Here is a 5,904-nt window from a genome sequence, read left to right on the forward strand (position 1 = left end):
AGAAAGGGAGACACAGAATCTGAAGCAGGCTCCAGGCTCCGAGATGTCAGCACAGAGCCTGCTGCGGGGCTTGAACTCATGAACCATGAGATCATGACCTGAGCCAAAGTCAGACAGTCAACCAACTGAGCCACCCAGGCGCCCCTGAAGTGAAATTTATTAAATTAAAACAATTTTGTTCTCTTCGTGTTGTATTTAATTAACTTTTTCATCCCTAGGATCACTAAGATTTTCTCTTAGTTTTCTCCTAGAATGTTTATAGATTTAGTTCCTGAAATTGGCCTATGATACAGCCTGAGTTAGTTTTTGTATATGGTGTGAGGTAAGGGTAAAGGTTCATACATATGTTTTATTGTTTCAGTACAATTTGTTGAAAGATCCTTTCCCCATCAAATGGCCTTGGTGCTTTGGTGGAAAAATCACTGTATATGTATAAGTCTGTTTCTGTATTCCTCACTCTGTTCCATTGATTTGTTTATCTATCTTTACAGCAGTTGCACTATTTCAGTCACCATGGCTTTATATTAACTCTTGAAATCAGGTAGTTTAAGTCATCTACTCTTGTTCTTCTTTTTCAGAACTGTTTGGAAAATTTTCATCATCTCTCAGCCTTGGTTCTGTTGACATTTTGTAAAGGATCATTCTTCATGGGAGCTGTCCTATACAGTTATGAGATGTTTAGCTGTATCCCTGTTCTCTAGTGGATGAGCTTTGTGGGAGCTGTTGGATCCAGCACCACATGCCAAGGGTCCCAGGAGGAGTCTCACCCACCTGTCCATTGGCGAATAGGCACATAGATCTAGGTCTTGGCTGTGGACCCTGCATTGGTCCATGAACCCACTCCAGTCCCTCTTGGCTGCCAGTCTAGGAGACCCTGGAAAACACTGATGATAGAACTTTGTAGAAGTTTGAGTTTCCAGAGGAGAATTTCCATCACACTGTTGGGGCACAAATAAAAGTTTGGACCCATTGGAGTGGATAGAAGGAATAGCTTGACCTTCCTTACACCTTCCCCAAGGCTGCACAGCTTAGGGCCAAGAGAGATCTCATCCTCCCTCTGATTTCTCCTATGGGGAAAGGGAGAACCTACGAGTGAGTACCCGCTTTCCTGGTTGTGTGGGACCCTGCCAAAGGGAGTCATTTCCCTCTTGCTCCATCCAGAGGACTAAATCATGAACTTCAGGACTAGGGGATTGGGGCTGGGGGTCGGGAAGAGGCTGGGAGCGGCAGATAGGACTCTTAGAGGGCATTAAATGCACGTGATCCTACTAACTGCATCGGATTCCATCGAGAAGTCTGCCCCTTGGCTGCTGGGAATGTCTCACCTGTGGATCCCTGCAGCTGGCCCAGGGGTACCCCCAGAGCTCTGAAAACCTTGCCCACATACACTGTACAGTGCAATTTTAGGTTTACAGAAAAAATTGAGCATGAAGTACAAAGCGTTCTTATAAACACAATTTCTCTTATAATTAACATCTTGCATTAGTGCGACACAGTTACAGTTGATAAGCAAATATTGACACATTATCAATAATGACTCTCCTCTCCCCCTGCCGCCGCCCTCCTTGCACTGTGGTCTGGGATCTCTTTCAGGGCGGCAATCAATCTGGGGACAACTGAGGGGCTGACCTTGTTTGTTATCTGTTTCACAGAACTAGTGTCCTTTATTGCCTGTTATCCAGTATCTTGCAAACAATTGTGTGGTATATTTTATCCGTTTTTTCCCCCCTGGTGGAAGGGCAAATTCATCCTATGTTATTCCACGATGGCCAGAAGCTAAGGTCTTAATAAATTATCTTTGAAACCGTGAAAATCGGATTGACTTACTGTGTTATGAAGTCTACCACTAGGTGGCAATGTTGTACAACTGAGACGCTTTTCAGAAAATGCCCAGTGCCAGAATTTCAAGATTCTTTTAAGAGATCTATGAAATTATATATTTGGTATTAGTTTGGGTACACAAGTCCGTTTTGTTGAGCTCTGCTTTATTCCTGTATCTCTTCTCATGGCATTTTTACTTCAGTGTAAAATTTATAAAGATATTTTGCCTACAAGCACTCGTCATAGATTGCAGTGATTTATGACATTCTCCTCGCCAGAACCAAGTAGTGGAAATATTACAGTGTTAAGGATACTTTGCCACCTCTAAATGGATTTAGATATTTACGAAGGCGTTGATTAACATTCATTCTTGTTTGGTGTAGAAGACCTGCAGAGAATAGGATGTGTTGCCTGCCTCACAGGGCTCCTGTCCTTATGGGGGAGACACAGATGTGGATCCCCAATGGCTAAGATGGCATGCTTCACAGAGCAGGTGACCCTCCATCAGGGTGCAAAAGATGTGTGGAAATTTGCCACTTGAGAAGGGGGAAATAACAGTCGTCCCCAGCTGTGGAAATATCATGTAGAAGTAGATACTCAAAGTACTATAACCAGATCAGGGAAGACTGAATGAGTCCATGCGGTTGGCAGGAATAAAAGAGTGGTAGGAATTAAGGATAAGAGGGGCGCCTGGGTGGCGCAGTCGGTTAAGCGTCCGACTTCAGCCAGGTCACGATCTCGCGGTCCGTGAGTTCGAGCCCCGCGTCGGGCTCGGGGCTGATGGCTCGGAGCCTGGAGCCTGTTTCCGATTCTGTGTCTCCCTCTCTCTCTGCCCCTCCCCCGTTCATGCTCTGTCTCTCTCTGTCCCCAAAATAAATAAACGTTGAAAAAAAAAAAAAAAGGATAAGAAAGGGGGTTGGGACGCTACCTTGTAGCCAGTGGAGATTAAATGATAGTTTTCAATTAAGGGATTGATATGATTAAGATGGTGTTTTAGACTAGAGTCTCTAAACTATTTTGACTGAACAGCCTTTTTTTTTTTTTAAATTTTTTTTTTTCAACGTTTTTTATTTATTTTTTGGGACAGAGAGAGACAGAGCATGAACGGGGAAGGGGCAGAGAGAGAGGGAGACACAGATTCGGAAACAGGCTCCAGGCTCTGAGCATTCAGCCCAGAGCCCCACGCGGGGCTCGAACTCACGGACCGCGAGATCGTGACCTGGCTGAAGTCGGACGCTCAACCGACTGCACCACCCAGGCGCCCCATGAACAGCCTTTCTAATAAAATGTTGTGTTAGAAACATCCTCTGTATGTACATACATGTATATATATAAATTATACGTATGTGGTACTATGCAGATATATTATGTAGATTACAGAATATGCACACAACTATGGAGGTCGTGGTAATAATGAAATAGCCTTTGGCAATTTTGAATTTCTTGCAGGTTATAAATCAGGTCTGATGAGATCACTGCTTTCTGTCATAATGGAGCTAATTTAAGTAGAACTGAAGACATTTGAGTCTTGATGTTTTCTTGATCACGTCAAGAAGCTCAAATATGGCAGTGAACTCCGACTCTTTCTTCAAGCCTGGCATCCTGCACATGCTGCATGACCATTTCGCACGTAAACACTAAGATTGTTCTCCCAATGATTAATAGAAGTCCAACTTCTTTCTTATTTATGAATATAAGACTAGTGCATACTGGAGACTTACTGTTTTATGTGTCCCCTGTGGACCGTTCTGTGAGCCCTGGGACACAGGTGCCCTCACACACCCCAGGTCAGGTGGCTAAGGCTGCAGCACAGAGAGAATGCAGAGTGCAGGTAGGAGACCAACATGGATGCCAAACATGAATGTCTTGTCTGTTGATAATTAGAGCAGAGATCAATTAAAACCGAGGTAAAGAATGACAGTATATGTTTCACTTCAGCCTCTTATCAATTAACAAAGTGAAATATCACAAATAATAATAAAAAGTTCTGGTATTACAAGTGAACATGGATTAGAATTATCTCAGAAATGGGGCGCCTGGGTGGCGTAGTCGGTTAAACGTCCGACTTCAGCCAGGTCACGATCTCGCGGTCCGTGAGTTCGAGCCCCGCGTGAGGCCCTGGGCTGATGGCTCAGAGCCTGGAGCCTGTTTCCGATTCTGTGTCTCCCTCTCTCTCTGCCCCTCCCCCGTTCATGCTCTGTCTCGCTCTGTCCCCCCCAAAAAAACAACAACAACAAAAAAAAACGTTGAAAAAAGAATATATATCTCATATTAAGTGCTCTAACCCCCAAACCAGCAACAAATTAAAAAAAGCCCACAAAAGAGCACAAGGAAATTTTTGGAGGTGATGGTTATGTTTAATACGTTGGTTGTGGTGATCGTATGACAGGTGTGTGCAAATGTCAAACCCATCAAGATGTATACATTAAATGTGTGCAATTTTTTTATATGTCAGTTATACCCAAATACAGTTTTTTTCTTTTTAAAGAAGGATTTAAGCAGGGCTATGGTGTTGCACAACCCCACTGGGCTGTGTGTGTGTGTGAGAATGAAAGACAAGGTCTTGCACAAAACAGACACCAGGAAGACCCGACTAGAAACTTGTCATCAAAGTTGCTTCTGGATAACATGCCACTGGATTCCTTTATATTTGGAATCAACTTATAATGAGGATGTCTGGGTAGTTCAGTAGACAAACTCTTGAGTATAGATCCCCACGGAGCCTCCTGAAACTGAGTATCAACCCTGTTCTGTGATAAACAGCATTAGAGGCAAACAAACCACCCTTCATTCCCACATTTTTTTCGTAATCACAGCAAGAAACTTTTAAAAATAGAAACAAGTATACAAAGTATTTTTAAAATCAAATTGGGATTCAGTGCTATCTAACACTAATTTGGAGAGAGAGTTAACTTTAATTCACTGATCTGGGCAGGGTAAAATGGCAATAAATGTTGGGCATGGTAGTTCAATTTCATTACTTGAATTCCTTATGGCTTCTTTTCACGTGAGAATTACCTTTGCAAATACGACATCATAGAAAACTTTTCAAAGAGCTTTTCCTTGGGTTTTCTCTCTGAGGGGCCCTGGTGTCGTATTCAGGGACTGGTGACTCAGAAGAACATAATGAGAAGACGAATGTGCTTCAACCTTAGAAGTGTTTCCTGCTACTGACTTTGTTCTTTCCCTCAGGCTGAATGAGGTGAATATAGAATATCTTGCAGTTGAATAATTTGGATTGCTTTTAGGCAAGAATTTTTGTGATGTTATAAAAATTGAGATCTAAAAGGAACCTTAACCTTCAGTTCATTCTTTTGATGTATTTTGCCCAAAGCTTGGTGCTAGGACCTGTTATCTTAAATAGGCAATATAAAAATATCTTTCTAATTCACTCCTACAGTTGGAAGTTCCTCATGGGTTGAAATTACTGTGATCTATCAAAATTTACTGTGTTGTGGAAATAAAATAAAATCACATGTCAGGCAAGGAATGATGACAACAATGGACCAGCTTATTATAAGGCTTAAAAGGAAAATGCTTTTCTGGCAACACTATTGGACTTTTGAAAGATTGAGAATATGTGTCAAAATCAGAGAAGCCACAGTGTTGGTGTTCTATTTATTCTTATTGATATGGCTGGTTTTCCCCAGGCTTAAGGTCAGTCTTTTGGAATCCACAGTGGTATTTGGTGTAATTGCATGCTGTTGTTGCTGCGATGTAATTAACATACCATAAGAGTCGTCATTTTAAAGTGTACATTTCAGTGATTTCGAGTACATTCACAAGGTTGTGCAACTGTCGTAACTGATTGAAGAATATTTCGTTATTTCAAAAAGATGAAACCACTAATATACGCTTTTTGTTTGAAGTTTTTTATTTAAATTCTAGTTAGTTAGCATATAGTGTAATATTAGTTTCAGGAGTAGAATTTAGTGATTCATCACTTACATACAACACCCAGTACTCATCATAACAAGTGCCCTCCTTAATACCCCTTACCCATTTCACCCTTCCTCCCTCCCACCGCTCCTCCACCAGCCTTCAGTTTATTCTCTATAGTTAAGAGACTCTTGTGGTTTTACT

Source organism: Herpailurus yagouaroundi, unplaced genomic scaffold (genome assembly GCF_014898765.1).
Source record: "Herpailurus yagouaroundi ecotype Mexico unplaced genomic scaffold, PumYag 190, whole genome shotgun sequence".
Lineage (NCBI taxonomy): Eukaryota > Metazoa > Chordata > Mammalia > Carnivora > Felidae > Herpailurus > Herpailurus yagouaroundi.